The sequence below is a fragment of the Phalacrocorax carbo genome, chromosome 1 (genome assembly GCF_963921805.1).
Source record: "Phalacrocorax carbo chromosome 1, bPhaCar2.1, whole genome shotgun sequence".
Lineage (NCBI taxonomy): Eukaryota > Metazoa > Chordata > Aves > Suliformes > Phalacrocoracidae > Phalacrocorax > Phalacrocorax carbo.
In genome coordinates this window covers 123,440,124-123,458,334 of record NC_087513.1, presented here as the reverse complement: position 1 = coordinate 123,458,334, position 18,211 = coordinate 123,440,124, and the positions used below count along the sequence as shown (strand labels likewise).

Below are 18,211 nucleotides of genomic sequence, written 5' to 3'. Positions count from 1 at the left end.
GGTGAAAAAGAAGAGTGGAGTGACAAACAAATAACTAAAGGTTCCAAAATCCTACTACTTTGCATGCTGCACTGTTAAATTCCTCTACAGACTGCAAAAAAAAAAAATAAAATTCTTTAATCCCAGGAAAGAAAAAGAAAACTCGTTTTACAAAATTCCAAACTTCCTTCCTGTACATATTTTTCAATTTAAGCCTTTCTGACAAGCTATTTTATAAAGCTTGGGTAAAAGTATTGATATAAGATCTGAAAGGATCTGTGCTTTCATTCAAATCATGTTAGTCTTTGTTTCATATTTTGTGGTTTACTCTTAAATAATCTTTTTCTATTGTTTCTTTCTTTCTTTCTGATCACACCTCTGTCTTTTCTTTTTTTTGCCATCCCAGAACTGCAGTAGTAGCCTTTCTCCTGTCAGACTACCCTGTTTTGAAACTTTTCATGGTTTCTTAATGATACTGGTTTCACATAATCCTGTTGTCTAGCTGTCCCTCTACCTATCAGTTCCCCTTGAGCCTTTCAGCCAACTTCAATAAACTCTGAACAAGGGATAAGGGCTTCCAAAGAGACGTTAATTCCTACAAATTTCAGGAAGACTGTTAGCAAGAGGGGGAAGAAATGCAGAAGAAGTGCCCGCTGTTGGAAAGGCAAGTACAATTTAGTTATTATACCTCCTGCTTGCTAATAGCTAATTAAGCTCCTGACTAGTCTAGCATATTTAACATAAAACAGGCACTTCAGCATGTGAGGGATGTAATTCAAGGTTGGGGGGAGATCAGGGTTGGAAGGGTGTGAGATGCTCAGCCTTAGGAAACCCAGCTGCTTCAGTTCTACTGTGCACATAGCAACTCTTGTGTTTAGAATCCCTATGTAAGTGAAAACGACCATCACGTAATACGTATCGGATATAATTTTGTGAATAACAGTCTCCTTCAAGTTTATACTGGTGCAAAGACAAACACTGTGTGTGAAGAGATGCATTTAGGAAAAACTGATAAAATGGGAGTAGTTCGTGAATCTACAAAATTTCTTGCATTTTTTTGACAGTGTTCTCATCCAGCATGCTTAGCAGCATTGACAAGTTTTAAGAACAGTTCCCTTCTTCCCTCACTCTACTCCTAAGGCTGGAAGGAAGTCAGACTTCTTCAAGGTTCATGTGGATGAAGAGGACCATATGGTTGTCAAATCAATTTGTTGAACTCTGTCCAAATCCTATGGGATGGATGCTTTTCACATGGACACCACATGGTTTATCTGAGGACAGTTCGGCTAGGAACCAACTAGACAGGAAAAATAAAGTATTCCAAATTGCTCTCTCTCTGAAAGATGGTGAGATACATTTTTCGGCCTGTAAACAGAAGTTTACACAACCAGACTCTTGCGGTATTTGGTAGACACAGAATTTCTGTTTATGCTATTCAATTAACCTTTATCTGAACAACTAAATGAATAACAGGAAAATACCACACCGTATTTTTCTCATAAGAATTGTTCCTAATCAGGCACCATTCCTTCTTCAACGTAAGAGGCCACAGGTCCCTGTAGAATCTTTTTCTTATCAAATTTCTATGATTTCTACCTAAGCATGCATTCTTTTGTACCCGTAAGTGTGGAGCATAAATTGGGCTTAACTGTTTCTATGAGTCTTTAATGAGTGACATTATGCTCACTCCAACATCACTGTTAACATCTCATACAACCAGAAACTGAAAGTGGAAAGATGGTAAGTTATGACTATGAAGAGAAGTCTTATATTGATATGAGGAATGGTAATTAAAGCAGCCATCTCAGGAGAAACTAAAATGAAGTGTCCGTACTCACCCTTTATTTGTAACAGAAAACAGATATAGCATCACTCCAGAACAGTTTTTGCAACTTCTTGGTACATTACTTCTATGGCAATTTTTTTCCTAATTTTGAATGTATAGTAAGGTATAGTAAGTACTGATACCTCAGCGTGACACCTCCCCCCTGCCCCAGACTTTATTAAACTCAGGCTAGTATGGAAGGCAGAGATTGCATCTCAATTTTGTAATACATACACAATACCTCAATTTTTAAATTTACTGCATTTAGATCCTGGCTTTGTTCCATATAGAAAACCCTAAAAACATGGTGTCTAGATATAGTAATTTTATGCTAAACACTTTAAACCCACCTTAATTATTTGTTATTGGAATAACTTTATTGGCTTTTGCTTATCAATTTAAGGGATACAGAGGGCAAAGTTCTCACTGAGCTGCTTGGCATTTTCCCGTCCGACACACTAATCACCCGCCATGTCGGCTAGAAAATATAGATGTATGAGGGCCCTGAGGGCACTAACAGGGCCCCTCAGCAGCCTCCCCTGGTGCCCCCAGTACTCCTGTCCAGGACCCCATTTCAGCCCAGCCAAGCATAGAGGTGCTCGATGCCTGGGGCTGGGGCTGGCCTGGTGGTGGGAGGTGCAGAGGGATGGGCCTGGGTTGCCAGGGCCTGCCCTGCCACACCACCATGGGGAGCCCCCACTGCTCCTGACCCCCAGGGAAAAGCTGGTCCCTGGGGTGCCATGATGGAACCCATTTCCTGTGGGGAACATCTCTGCACATCTCTGCAATAGTCTCTCATTTTCATCATGCCTCACACAACCAATGGTACACAACAACATGTGCACCGAGTGCGAGAGTGGGAATAACAGACACTGTCCACCACTCGTGTTGTATTTCAGGCTCATTATTATTCCCAGTATGAAAATATCATTTAATCATCTATGTAATGTTCAGTTCCTACTACCATATAGTTATGCTTTACATTAGAAATTACAACTGTGAAACATAGTTCTTTTCTGAAAGGGATGACATCCTATGATCTGATGTTGCACAGAATGACATATACCCGCACATCATTATTGCCAAAATACTACACAAAATATATGCTGCATAAACCAAAGGCTCGGGCAAGTGCAAAGTACTTTTTCCTTACTGGCCCTCACACGCAGGTTAAGTCAGTCAATGAAAAATTGTGTAAACTGAGAGCACTACTCATGTGTGTAAGTGATTTACTAGATTGGGCCCAAAAATACCGAAAATGTTGCAAGATTGATCCCTGACGTGATTCCTTACAACAGACCTTAATGTCCAGCCAGTAACTTGCTTGATTTTCAAGCAGTGTTTTATCTTCTTTTAAGAAGATATTTTCTCAGAAGATGTTTTCTGAGAGTTGGGAGATACCACGTAATGCAGCATCTAAGGGGCTGAACCGGAAGGAAAAAAATGATCTGCCTTTGGTCTGTGACAAAATTCTGTGTTCTCTCATCTGTTATTGCTCTTTTATGCTACCCAGTTGCAAAGCTCCATATAAGTTTCATTTTTGCCTACGGAGCAGTGCGGTGCCAATGAGAGTTTAAGAGCTATGGATAAACGCATCTATTAGCACAGAGATCTTTCTAAATTCTGAATCATTCCCTCATCAAAATGTTTTGGTTTTAATTTCTTTTGGGTTAGTCAATGAACAACACAATCAGCTAGTTCCTAACTGGTTTCACTTTTTGTTTGATAGGTTGGCTGCAGCGCGTGAGCTGGGAAGCCTGCAGGGAAGCGCTTCCATTCCCTGCATTTTTGCACTGAATTAAACACGTTGCAAAAGCATTTCCAGTCATACCAATGGTTGTGTACAGAGGGGAACCAACCAGAAGGGCTGCTGAGGAATACATGATCCTGCCGTAGTTCTCTGCGTGGACACTTACTTTAGAACAATTAGTGAGTTTTGCGAGTGCCTACTGACTTCTCTCTTCATACCACGAATACTCTTCAGTCAGCAATTCATCTCACTCATACCCTTTTGTTTCCATAGTTGCTGCACAAACATAAACCAGTAACATTTATTTGCAGTATTGAGGGGGTGGGGGGAAAGCATCAACCTTTTCCAAAGGCAAAGCAGTGTCGTACAAGGTGAGCCACGGCAATGCCTGCAGAGAACTCTGGAAGAAGAGCGATGGGCATTGATTTCTGTTTGGGAGAAGAGGAAGAACTCCCCAGACAGGAGTCTGGTGTGCCGTTCGCTTGTTTTGTAACCACAACGTGCCATTGCCCTCCCAATATCTTCTTTTATTCAGTGCCATAAATAGCTGTCTACTTCAGCCTATCGTGACCTTTGATTAGCACAGCTACAAGCAACTGCTGGTCTATCAAAGCACTTCAGAATATACTTTTAAAACAGGAAGGAGGTCAAATATAAGAGAATAAACATGAAGTCATGTATTTTTTTTCCCCATAGAAGTGCAAAAGTCCTTATATCTCATTATGCTTCTGCTAACTGTACATAAAATAGAATCTAAAATCAGAAAAATACCACCAAAGGTCCCAGAAAGCTGAGGAGGAATCGGTTCTCACTTTGTTCAAAGCCTAAGGTTTCGATTAAATTAATCAGAACTTCTACTCTTTTTCCTGGCTGCAGGAACCCTTCTTCACAAGAGGGAACACTTGCTTGTACCAGTATTTTTTTCACAAGTATTGCTTATATCTTTTTGGTTGAATTCTTTGTGAACTGACAGTCAATTTCTTGGTGGACAATTGCCCATGTTATAAAAATCCACTGACGTGTCACTGTTTGGCTCTGCTAAAAACACCAGAGTGGTTAAAAGGAACACAATATTTGGCCTGTTGTTAAAACAGGGGTGTACTTAACAATAAATAAACATCAATAAACACAGCAGTTTATTTTTAAGGATAAGAGGTGTCAAAAAATATACAACTACAATTGTTTGAGGCACCATTGTGCCTCTGAAAGTCATCATAAACAATGAAGAGCTCGAGGGAGAATGCTGCGGCAGGCAAGGAGAGTTAAATGCATTGTAGTTGCAGCAATTTTAAATGCTTTCCCAGGAGAATGAACTGGAAAAATTTGAAATAGGGGGGAAAGCCCAAAGTAACTGATAAGAGACAAAAAAGGGGAAAGGCAACCACAATAACATGCTCAGAGGCATGAAAACCACCGAGCTAAAAGGGCTGTTCTTTCTGTGATTACACGTATTTCCAACCCAAACATGAACAGGCTTACACAGATTTTCACTGTGGTTATGGCTTGTTTTCACTGTTGGTGAAGAAAATGCAGGTAAAGCTATTCTTTCAGTTGCATTTGTACAGTGATGAAGCAGCTGCATCCTTTGTTTTGTTTACTGAGTGGTTAACATAGAGACATACTTCAGATTTCCTTCCCAAGTAACACAACCTAGTGATTAGCAAAAAAAGGACTAACTCGAACTTTGTTAAAATAGGAAATAACAGTAGATATCACCACTTGCTTTTGAGCTCTAGCTTTTTACAGAAAAACACCCACCCACAGCTCCTGCAATGAGCAACCGGTATTTTAGTCTTTGTCACTGCGTGGTCCAACAGATAAACATTTTGCACAAGAGTTAAGGCTGTTAGCCCTAGCCTCTTGAGCAAATTCCAACCCATACGACCTCAATTCCTCCTATGTTTTCAGCTGGATACTGTATTTTTCACTTCCTGCTCTGAAATTCTTGAATGATGTTGTTAAAATGAGACTTTGACCTTGGAATACAAACAAACTACACAAAAAATTGAGCACCCTTTCAGGTACTGTCCAAGACCACATTCCCCACGTCTGCCAAACTTCTGTCCTTCCACAAGGCATGCTTTCCCATTTTTTTCCAGGTTTTAAATCCAGATTTAAAGCCTCCCCGGTTCCTATGCAAAGCACCTAGGCAGACTGGGATTCCACTGACTTCAGGCTCTACGAAACAGTCATGCACATAAACGTAGACGTATCTGAAGAAGAAATGAGGGCGACAGAAAGATCCATTTAGCTTTTTAAAATGCTGGTGCCCCCTAACCAGGTGTCGGTTGTGCGGGAGGCAGCGTTTCAGTGACGGATGCAGTCACCCCTGCGATCGCCTTTGCCGGCCCCGAGGGAAGGCCTGTCCAAAGCCCCTTGCCAGGCGGCGAGCTCGAGGCGTGGAGGGGGCCAAGGCCCGGAGGTGGCCGAGGCCCGAGGGACGGCCCAGCCCCAGCTGAGGCCACCGATGCAAGAGCCGCCGCCCCGCACAACCCCGCCTTTCCCCCCGCTTGCCCGGCTCGATCTCGGCCGCGGGCGGTGAGCGGGGACGCCGCGACCGGCTCCTGGCGTCCCCAAACCGCCGGCGCAGCCCTCCGCCGGGCTTTGTCCGCCGGCCTCCCGCAGGGCGACCGCGGGCTGGGCCGGGGCGGTGCGCCAGGCCCGAGGGGACGCGCCGCCGGCGGAGCGGCCCCGGCCACCGCCCGCCCCCCCCGACGGGCCCCAGCGCGGCGTCGGCGGTGGCCGCTGAGGAAAGGGAGGGGAGGGACCGGACCCAGACGGCAGCGCTGACGTCATTATCCGGGCCCTCGGTGCGGTTCGCCCGGCGGGTCACAATGGAACCCGCTCGAGCCCAACCGACGTGAAACGGTCGCGCGCGCGCGCGCGTACACGCTCTCCCTTCCCCCCCTCCGCGCCGCCTTTCCTCGCGCGCGCTCCCTCGCCGCACACGTAGGGGTGGCGGCAGGCGGGCCGCGGCCTGGGCCTCGCCGCTGCGGCGTGTGTGACAGCCCGGGGGTACGGGGGCGGGGAGCGCGTCACGCCGTTCGGGTGGCGGAGCCGTCGCTGCTGCTGCCGCTGCCGCTGCCGCTGCGCTAGGTCAGGGCCTGCGGCGCGGGCCGGGCGCGGAAGACTCTGCCGGGGCCGCCATCTTGCGCAGGGCCCCGCCAGACGGAGGTGCGCTGCCGGGAGCGCGAGGAGCCGCCGCCGCCGCGTCTCGCCTCGCTCCCTCCCCCGCCCTCCGTCCCCTCCCCCCACACGCACGGAGCCGTCAGCGCAGAGCGCTCAAGCCGCCCGGGCCGGCCCCTCAGCTGCCACCTTCCTGCCTTCCGCCTGCCTGCCCCCGCCGCCCAACCGAGCCCCGGGCCTCGGCGAGAGGCGCGCGGTGCCCGTGCGCCCTTTCCCCCTCCCCCGCCAGCGCCCGGTCCCCGGACGGGGCGGAGCGGAGGGCGCAGGCCCCGGCCAAGCCCCAGCCGGAGCCGAAGCCCGGGGCAGGAGCTGGTGACGCAGGAAAAACGCCCCAGCGGTGCCGCCGGCGCCGGAGAGAGCGGACCGGCCAGGGCCGAGATCTGAAGCGCGGGGCAGCGGCGGCAGCTTCGCCCTCCCTCCTCCTCCTCTTCCTCCTCCCGTCGCAGTACACGGCGCCCGCCCGGAGAGGGGGGGGAAACCGGGGAAGCGGAGCCGCCCCCTCAGCCAGCCGGCTGCACGCCCGGGATCGCGGGGCCTGGCATGAGACTCTGCCCCGCTGGCTGCCGGGGATGAGGCAGTCCCCGGCCGTGTTCCTTCGGCAGCACCCGGGAGGGCACCGGGCCGTCGCAGCAGCAGCCGCCGCGGGACAAGGGGAAACTGTGCGGGGGTGAGTGGCGGAAAGCCGTGCCCGGGCGGGTCCGGGAGGGCCGGGTCCGGGAGGCGAGGCGGCTGGGCCGGGGGGGAAGCCCTTCGTGTGCTGCCCGCCTTGCCGAGCGGAGCGGCGGGAGGCGCTCCCCGGGGCTGGGGCTCCCCGGGCCGGGGTGCGGGACGGCGGGGTGCGGCGGGGAGGAGGGGGCGAGCCAGGCCCCCGCGGGGCGGGGAGCGGGGGTGTTTGCGGGGGGTGTGTGTGCGGGGTGGGGATAACGGGCGGCGGGTGGCGGCAGCGCCTCCCTCGCAGCCCCCGGCGTGTGGCCCTGCATCGCTGGTGTTTTGGAGGGCAAGGGAAAATGGCTGACGGCTCCTCATCCTCTCCCCGGCTGCCGGGGGGGTGGAAGCGCTCCCCGCCCCGCGCCCTTCGGGGGGCTAAGCCGGCCGGCCCCCGCCGCCGTGTGTTCCCCCCGTACCCCCCCCGGCGAGGGGGGCCTGGTGGCTCCTCGCAGCGCTGCACCCAGCTTTGCCTCCCCTGGTTCTTGCTTCCCTTCGCACCGAACGCCATTACTGAGGTGGAGTGATTGGAGTCGTGTAGGCCCGGGCGACGCCTGGAAATAAGGCCCTGCCGAGGCGCTTTTCCTACCGTCTCAATGAAAACCACCAGCACCAGCTCGTTGACGCCCGCTGTAAACATTATTTACACGTAGGCCACTCCTCTGGTCTCGGGCTTATAGCAACCCTATTTCGAAGCACAAAAAACGCTCGTGGCTTTTCACATCATCTTCTTCCCTCTGTTCACCCTGCCGCCTCTTCTCCAAGTTAGGTCTTGGGGCTCGTCTGATGCAATTTATTTCAGGCGACGTAACCCCCTCCCCTTGTCCGAGGTGTGTGGCGGGGGTAGTTGCGTGCAGTTTAGCCACGGTTGTTCTCTGTTATTGTCTTCAAGAAAACGGAGGTTTTCAGCAGTTGGATGGGTTGTTGGGGTGTTTTGTGCATTGGTGATCACTCTGTTAACCTGTGCTGTCCCGCTTTGTGCGGCGTTGTATGTATACAGAGAGAACGGCCTTTGAAAATTATTTATTTTGTTCTTAAGTGAATTTGTTCTTATAGAAGCATCTGAAAACGTCGAGGTGATGCCGTATTTAATTTTCAGGTTGCTTCCTAAGAAGTCCGGTTAAGTATTTTGAAGATGTACAATAACACACAACACAACCCTACAAGAAAAAAAATTCTTTCAGAAAAGCATTGTTCTAATTAAATGTTCAAAGGACTCTCAGGCTCACTGTAGACATACTGTGTCTGTCTCAGCTGTCTTCGTGTTGTCTGTATGACTTGATTTATACTCGCAGTTTTGCAGTTGTATTCATATCACTGGATGTTTCTATCAGCCCAAAGACCCTCTGAAGTCATGGGCTCAGTGCTAGCACAAGGCCCACTTTTGCTGACCTAGTTGCAGAACTGGGGCCTGTATTTCTAAAAAGTTGTTGAATTTAGATATTAAGATGCAGTGTCAAGTATACTTCAGTGGCAACACTTGTTATGACAGGCGGACTAGGTAACCTGTGTTTTTCAGCAGGCTTCTTAAATGCCTGACAAACAGATATTAAAATTGTTATGGTTAGGAAGGGGCTATTGATTGGCGTTTGGAGGATTGACCTTCATTGATTATGAAATTGAAATTGTGTGACTGAAGTCTGTAGGCAGCTAACTTTATTCTTGGTATTTTAAGGTTTTACTTTGGGAAGTTGGCAGAACTCCTCACCATAACTGTTCCTGATCAAGTAACTTATTTATTTCAGCAAAACCTAAGTCATACATGAGGGTGTTGGGTGTTTTTTTGTTTGCTTGGGTTTTTTTTTGTTTGTGTGTTTTGTGGCTTGTTGGTTTTTGTTTTAAGATAAGGCTTTTGATTCTTTGAGTTGAAGTAATGGTTATTCTTTGAACCAACAAAGTACAGTGGCTAATATAAAGAATTTTGGGGAAGCTTATAAAATATATGTATTGATTATTCTGTTGCAATACCCTGGACAACAGTGATGCTTGCTTTGAACGAAAACCATAAACATAATCATAAAGCTGCAGTGGATGAAACTCAAGCATCAGCATGTTTTTTTGAGGGGCAGGGGGGAATCTAGCTAAAATACATGTAAGATTGTATCATAGTAACTCTTTCTTCTTTCTCCAGTATCTTTTGTACTTTTGTGTAGGTTTTCTTAATAGTATTTCTTTTGGGTAGCCTCTGTCTTAATCTTTCTAGGCTGCTGCTTCATCTCTTGCAGAATTTGCCCTTGTGGTGATACTTCTGCCCATTGAATTGACAGGAAGACTACATCTGGAGGTGGTAATCAATAAGGATAGTGGCAGCAAAACTGTTTACTCTTTCTGTATCCCTGGAACACTGTCATCCTTACATAAACATTTTATTTCCCACATTGTGGTGCATTTGTACTCAGAAATAGATGAGTACAACTACTCTGTTCTAAATGCACACTTTCAGAAGTTTGTACGTTTTATTAATATTCTGGTATTCTTACAAGTGAGACTCAGGATAAACAGCAATAGTGGATTAGTGTCTATTCAACAAAATTAAATAGACTTTTAAGAAAGTAAAAGTACCTGTAATACCTTTGTTCCAAGACATCTTACGTTTAAAATTGAAATTAGTTTAGGACTTCCAAATATGAATACAACTTTGGGTAACACTGGCTAGGAATTCAGTTACTTACTAGTTTGAACAAATTACTTTTAAATGGCTTTAAAGTTATGTTTCTGTCAGGTGTGTATTGAAAATATATTAAGTTCCATGGTAAATATTTCTGTCCTTCCAACTCTGGTTTAGAAATCAGCTCAGAACTTATTTCAGGTATTGGAATGGCAAGCATTTTTGTGTTAGGCAGTACTTTGAGTGTGTGTGTGCGTATATATATATATATTTTGTTTTTCCCAGAAATATTGTTTTATATATCCTAAGAGATCTAAAACCTGTAGATATATTTTTTTAAAACATCCTGAGCAGGATAGCCTCATTTGAAGTAAATTAATCAAAGGTGTCCCTTACTGGTTTTCACTTAGAGTATGATTCATATTTTTTTTTAAGAACAAGCCAAACCCTGCAAACCCCCCAAAACTATTACACTTTAATTCTTGTAATAACAATGATTGTTTAATCAGACCAGTAGTCTTGCTTATCCAGCACTTGCAGAGACCAGTGTGAAGTGGTTGTCTGAAGATGTAAGAAACTTTGCTGGGTTTTCTGTTCACTTGGAAAGCTGTACGTTTGAAGGCTTTTGTGTCCTTTAGAAAATTGTTTCCTGGATGTTAGCATTGGTAGGAATATGAACATGTGGACATGGTTTCTTTTGTTCAAGTGTCTTAAGTTTTTCTTATCACCTGGATGTGTCTCCTCTTGAAGCTCTGTGTAGCTGTGTCCAGTTCTATTCTCCATATCACCCTTGTTTAAAATCAGAGTTCAAAATTTAAAGCTGTACTTGAGGGTGTGTTTTGGGAACACAGCTTGATAATGTCTATCTTTTGTTGTAGCACCTCGCCTTTTGCAACCCTGGCAATGCTGTGTGCTGTTGCTGTAGACTTGTCTTATATCATATGTGATGTTTGTGGTATATAAATACATGACTTTTTTTCCTTTACATAACTGAGCTGTGTTAAGCATGCTGTATCCCTGACACAAACCTGATGGAAAAAGAATTAAAAATTAAGCTGTACTGCTATACCTGCCCTTTACCATCAGTGTAGAACTTTCACCACAGTCTTTATTTTGTTCCATTTTCCTTAAGGAGTTCCTATTCTGCAGTATCCAGTAGTGACGAATGTCAGTTGCTTAGCTGTCTTGCCAAGGAGTTGGTTATGTTTAGGAAGAGCAGTGTGTGGTAAACCTTTGTATTGCAGAATGGTAGTTAAAAGGAACAGTCTTCCCATAGCAGAGGCAAGGGATGGAAAAGTCTTTAATAAGCATATGCTTGCATGCACTGAGGCTTGAATTTTTCTACCTGGGAAGTCCGAGCTACTTTGGATTAATGCGTTAGAAAAATGCAGTGACATTTTTCATATATTAAGTCTAGTTTTTGTTCTTCTATTAATGTAGGAACATCTTAACATTCTCACACTGTTAGAATGAATTACAGTTTCCTAATAAGTTGAGATATCTTTTTTTTAAAACAGTTACGTTGTATTGGCTGTCTCTGTTCTGCTAAAGGCTGTAGTGTGACCTGAGAATATGGTTAACAGAGGTTCCCTCTGCACTTCACAACAGAACCATGTTTTGAGTTAAATCTTGTTTAGTCTTGAATAGATAGACAGTCGCAGAAAGCGTCGAGCACTTTCTGGTTTGTTAAAATAATTTGAAATATTAAATGTTGATAAGGTTACAGGAGAGCTGTTAACTTTCACCACAAGGGAGGAGAGGAGGAAAGTAAACAAGGTCTTAAAGTAGCCAGTTGTGACTTAGTGTAAAATCTTTTCGTTGCTTTTTTTTTTCTTATGGGAGCTTAACAGCACAGCCAGTTCCTTTTGCATTTTCTGTTGTGAACTTTCTGTTGTTTGCTTTGTTTTATAAGAAGCCATTAGTTATTCATTTTATTTGAGAATTGAATTCAATCTGCTTGATGTCAGCTGTTGCCAGCTGTTGATGTGTTTTCAAATAAAAATTAAGATGCTGGAAATAAAAACCATTTGGACACATGTATGTTCACAGGCTTGCTTTCTGAAGGAAATGTTACTGATGTATGTTTTTCTTAAAGGATTAGTTAGTATTAACTGTAAGAATAATTACTTGCTTCTGGTTAACAACTTTGTGTTAGTACACCTCCAAAAGAGATCCATGGGATGTAGGTTTAAAATCTAGTCATGTTTTGAATGCTGGTGTTTTCAACTTTTTTTGTGAAGTGATGGATATCTATCAGGAGTGTTACTGTGGGAAACTTTTACTTGTAGCATCCTTGGTCTGCTTACAAAAACAGTATGTAACCCTGTTTTGTGATTTAGTTTTCCTTACACGGGTAACTGCCAACAGAAAAATGTGATTTTCTTGCATATAGATATTTGGATGGACATCTTAGCAAATCATACTGTTTGGTAGTTAACATTTAGCCATGAATTCACTCCTCAGAGGGGAATTCCACATTGCATCATTCCTTAAAGATGTATGTCTGTGAATGGAGAACTCTCACAGAAGAAACCCTTTTTCCCAATTTTTTTTTTAAGCTGAGATTCAGTAATATGTTGAAGGCAAAACACAGACATATGACTCCTTAATGTTTGCTCATGTCCTCTTCTCTCTGCTATAAACTGTGAAAGACTTACCTAGTATATTTTTTTCTTTTTAACAGAAGCGTTGTTCAAATGAGTGCTTCAAAATAATGAAAAGTACATGGAGGGAATTTCAGAGCTAACTTTTCATTAAGCTTTCATGTAAAATACGCAGCACTCAAGTAATAGAACATTGTCCCTAGAAGAGCCTTTGTTTAAGACAAGTAACACTTTTTTTTGTAACAGCTGAGTGGCAACATCGAATAACACAAAAATGTACATTATAAATTTCATAGGCTTCAATCTTTAAGTCACTTAATTGCTGCTCAACCTCTTCTCTAGCTTCAGTAGGACTAGGTGTGGGAGGAGGAAAAGGTATTGTTTTGTATTAGGGTGGTCTTAGCTAGAATGCTCTGATATGGTGAAAGGAGAAAAAGGAGATTGGTTAGAAGTGTGTTCAGTAAAATAAAAACAGTAGTGATGTGTGCCAGGTAGGATCTCTCTGTTACCAGACAGGCTTTTTTGGTTGGAGGGGAGTGTCCTTGTGAGCACCATGGTGTGGGATGGTGGTAGCAGGCCTGTATTGGCTGTGGGTGGAACTTCAGTTTTCTTGTCCAGAAAAGAAAATTGACAGCGAGGGGAAGAAGAGTCTCTTACTTCTCTAATATTAGACAAGAATTAACATTGTTGTCAAAGTACACTGGCACGTCAGTAAACGAGCCTTGCATCTTTTGGTGCTTAATGTTTCTGCTGTCTCAGCGATGAAGTACTTCAATGTGGTTATGAATAAGTTTCAACAGAACAAGTCCATGAATTGGAAAGTTAATTAAGAAAAGTGGATCTGCTTAGCATAATTTTTAGGTGAATAGGTTGGTGAAAGACCAAAATTTTGATAAACTGTAGTTTAAGCTTTCAGTTTAAATTATGTTTTATATTAGACTTCGTATATTTCTAATTTAGAAATAAAATGTGAATTGTGTGGTGATTTCTGATGTTTCCTTCTAATGCATTTGCCTGAGTCCTTTAACTGTGAGGTTTTTTTTTTTTATTAAATTGTGACGTAAATTCTCTGGAGCTTAAAGGTGAACTCCAGTGACTTGTTCTACAGTTTCAGGCTCCAGTTTTGCACAGCCTTCCATATGGCTTGACCTGTCTTTCAGACAGTGCTTTATTAATCACAGTGGGACCTTAAAATCCCGGGTCTTTTCCTGACTGCTTATAATGTGTAAACACACGCCCACACCTGTGCACGTACATACAGGCAATGGGACTTTTTTTTTTAAGATGGTGTACTGACGTTTTTCCCTAGGTGAGGTAGTAATGTCAGATTTCTTAAGAGCTTTATAGCCCTCTTGCTGTGTCAGACTTTCTTTGTGATAGTTCTGGTAACTAGACAGGAAGATAACCTCACATTGCCTGAAAATTCTTACTGTTCATATTCTTGTAGCAGTTTAGCCACATTGCTGTAGTTGATGGTTTGTAATGTGTCTAGTGAAGATGTAACTTGAAACATGAATTCCCCTTACGGCATTTGAGAAGCCATTAATTCCTTTCCCTTTCCTTACACGTTTTAGGATTGGGAGAACAGATTTTTTTTGTTGTTGTTGTAAAATTAAAAGCTTTGGAGTGAAATGAAGAGCTTTGTTTTCATTAGTGGTAATGGGTGACACAAGGTTAGCATAGTGGTAGTGAAACCTTGCTCTAAGCTAATGTGTCTTCAGCCATGGAAGAAAACCCCATGTGATCAGTATCAGCCTCTGGTTAGCAGGTGTGTGACTGAAGTTTTTCAGTTATCTGCACCATCCTAAGATTTTTGACTAGATGAAGGGAGGGTTTGGTAATGCGTCCTGTCATGAATCTTCCTTTTTCTTTCCATCACTCCCCTGATAATGGAATGAATATTTAGAAGCAGTAGTAACTCTGGATATGGTGCCTGGAGGCAGCTGGATGAGGATGGTGAACGACCAACATCTTAGTTTAGTTTTGTTGTTGGCAAGTAGTAGACAAAATGAGAGTGTGAGCCGATGATTCAAATGCACTGTATTGATTGATCCTTAGTTGGTACTTCAGAAGATCATCTTTTTCTAAAGTTGAATTTTACTTGATACTTGATGTGCGGTTTGTATGGATGCTTTGTATTTACTTAGGTGCATGTATCATGTAGGAAGACTGAGATGATGTAGAAGTTGTATGCGTTATCTAGACCAGCAGCAGGTAACTGAACAGTTGAGAGCTGAGAATCAAAATCTCTCCCATGAGAGCTGCTTCACCCTTTTTAAGTATGTGCTTCTGCTATACTACACCTAAAATACAGTTTGAGGGGTTTCCAATGTCGATGAGCCGCTGTGGTTCTTCATTGAATCTGGAAATACAATAAATTATAACAGTTCACACTTAAAATGGAGACTAACCCTTTAGTTCTACTTTCAATTATTCTAACAGCAAAATTTTGCTTTAAATGTGAGTTTATCACTGTATGTCATTTAACTTCTATGTGACAGTTGTCCACTAGAATTTGTTATTCTACATCTCTTCAACATAATCAGCTTTTCTAGTGTATTTGATGAATTTAAATTCTTATCTCAGAACTTCCGTGCCAGAAATGGGGCCGGAGGGGGAGGGGAGAGGTCTTAACAACAATGTTGATGTTTAAACAGTTCTGCTGCAATGGTTTTTCCATCTATAGGAATTATGAAGACATTGTTTTTGGGGTACGTTTCTGTAGACTGGTACAGTAGGTATAAAAAATTTTTCCTTTGCTTCTTTCACAAGCTCTGGAAATGTTTGATTTCTCTTAAGATACTTTATCATGATTTTTAAGATGTTTTCTCTTAAACAAAAAAGTTCTAATTTCTTATTAATTTTTTGGAGTTTGCTCCTACTTGTCTGCTTGGTCTGGTGCTATTAAAGTAACACTGTGGTGAGATTTTTTTGATACGATAAAATTAGTGAATTAGTGTCTATGCATTTACCTTTTTCCTTTTTCTTCCTGAATATCTTCTGTTTAATTAATTCTTCATTTTTCCTTGAAAATATTCCTTACGAATTCAGAATGCCCAATTGTTTTAGTGCATATATTCCTTTGGACTTCCTTCCCCCCCCCCCCCCCCCCCCCCAATGCTTCTGGTTAACTAGTGTTTTGTTTCACCAAAATTGGTGAGATTAGGTATATGCTTTGGAGAGACTTTCTTGCTGGGAAGGTGGTGTCTTCTTTAGAGATGACAGCTTGTCCCAGGGTACATATAATCAGTTGGGCTTTTTTCTTTGCTTTGCTGAGTTTTAAAATATGAGGTTGATGTTTGAGGTACCTTATTTTTGCTGAGATGCTTGATAAATGCAAGTGAAAAGTTTGATTTCTCCCCCCCAGGCACCCCAAGTTAAAACATAAATTGAATTTGGATAGGAGCTATTCTCAGCTATATTATATATTATTTCATCAGGACTTGGGGTTTGTAGTGTTTCAGAGCAGATTCCTCAACAGAACTAAAAGCTTGATTTTTTGGAAATGCTTCCCTTATTCATTTTTCAGTTGAATTATTAGATGGCTCAGTGAAGTTACTTAAAAATTGTGTGCAGTGAAAAATAAGTGATGCAAAGAGCCTTGGAAAAAATGCACATGTCATGATCTATTTAAGTGTTTTACCATTTAAGGGGGATATCTTCACTTCATCCATGGGTGATTTAAGACAATTTCTCTAAGTTTACATAAAAGTGGAAAATGGAGAAATATGAGGAAACTTGTTGTTAAACCAGTGGCGTTTTCCCCTCACTTAATTATGAACTCTTTTCTCATTGGATCCTTGACTCATTCAGTCTTGGAAGATGGATTGAATTAGTTTGTCATTCAGTATGTTATCTTCGGAATTCATTCTGTAAATGCATGTGTTACATCAGTCTAAATCCAGTACTGAGTGGAATTATTACTCTGGAAAGCACCTATCGAGTTTATTAACACTCTCAGTCTCTACATTTCCCAAACATTAACATATTATTTCTCTCATCACTCTGTAAATTAAAAGGCTTGTGTTGTCTTTTGTTTTATTGCTGAAGAATTGAGGCACAAAGGCTCTAAACTTCAATTTTTCAATGGATTTCTATTAGATGTTCAGGTGTTACAGACACAGCTTATGTTGGCATAAGTTGCTGTTGTGCTCCCTCGCTCTTTCTCAGTTTTGCCTTTATCTCGGTACCCAGAAGAATGAGAGGAGGATGAAGAGGTTAATCTGAAAATTGGTGACTTCTCCAGCAACATATGTGAGTAAGATGCAGAGAGAATGAACTTCTCAGGGGTTCTATGTAGCTGCCTTAAAACCCAGAGATTTCTCTGACTTCTGCGGCTCTGTTTCTTTTCTTCTGCAGCAAATAAAGTATGGACAGTTTTGCTTTGTGGTACCTCAGTTGATGACTGTTTACCCAGGGGACTTAGTTTGATGCGAACAAACTTTAGTTTGATGGAAATGAAATTACAGTGGAAAATAGATTACTCTGAAAATCCCAAATTCTATAGGAGAAAAATGACAAATTGAGCCTCTGACAAATATAGAGAGCATGTTCTGTCTGTCTCTTGTCTCACACAGACAGGAAATTTTGTTATGTGAAAATTCTTTTGCTAAATAGTAGTAGGATGTTGACTGCCACAGTGGGTACAGTTGCTGTGTTCAGTTACTCATACTCTGTCATCTCTAATTCCAGTTTTTTAACCTGAATTTCCAGATAATATTTGAATTGTGCAGTCTTGTTTATAGTTTCATAACTCCGGCCTTTTTTTTTGTCAGAAGTAAAATTTTTGCTAGCTTCTGTGTTTTACATCATCTGCATCACCTGCTGTAGCTTTGTCACTGATTTATGTATTTGTGGTCAGATTGTTCAAAGTGTTACTGCTAAATCAATTTTCCTGACTCATTGTGATCTGTTAAGTATTCCACTGGCTTTATCATAATTTCCAGGGCAAAGTCAGGTTGTTTGTTGTTTTGTTTTGGTTTTTTTTTTCCCCCTTTACTTTCTTAGACTTCTCACACTTAGTGTTATTTGCTCCGGCTACTTAATATTTCTTTCATGACTGAACTTGGGCTGTTCATGAACTGACATTCCTGGCATCTACCATATACTAAATAGCTTTCTCTGTGTGTATTTTCCTGTGATATCCATTATACTTGAGAAGAATTTTGGTCTTCATGACACTTCCGTGTTGTCAAGACTCATCTCTGCTCTAATGTATGTGAACACTTGTTGCTATCATAGCTAAGTGTGTGCTAACTGTAATTATCCATATTCTGTTTCCTTCCTTTTTTTCAGGGTAAATTTCATGATAGATTTGCACTGATGAAAGAGTTGATTCTATTCATGGTTATGTATTCTTACTGTTCCTCATGCCGTTGTTAGTGTTCATATGGCATGTGATGCAGCTGAAAACTAAAACGATTTTCATTCCTTTCCCCCAGTTACCTTTGAGCCAGATTGGCTTCTTGATCTGTCTGACTATGTGGTGACGCAAGGGCTAATACTAGTGGTGAGAATGTGGTTAGGATGAAAGTGAGCAAGATCACCCTCCTTTT

The 18,211-nt window shown here is 42.9% G+C and overlaps 1 protein-coding gene and 1 long non-coding RNA gene across 3 annotated transcripts in view; one reads left to right on the top strand and one right to left on the bottom strand.

Moving 5' to 3' along the window:
- LOC135317259 (uncharacterized) overlaps positions 1–8,332 on the bottom strand; it is a 45,459-nt gene extending 37,127 nt beyond the window's left edge. The window contains exon 1 of the long non-coding RNA XR_010376292.1: positions 8,035–8,332. This is a non-coding gene — a long non-coding RNA (uncharacterized LOC135317259). The remainder of the gene's footprint in view (positions 1–8,034) is intronic.
- The window catches only part of USP9X (ubiquitin specific peptidase 9 X-linked), a 104,046-nt gene continuing 92,606 nt past the window's right edge, over positions 6,772–18,211 (top strand). For both annotated transcript variants that reach the window (XM_064473182.1, XM_064473173.1), the window contains exon 1: positions 6,772–7,407. The gene's annotated coding sequence lies outside the window, so the exon portion shown is untranslated. The remainder of the gene's footprint in view (positions 7,408–18,211) is intronic.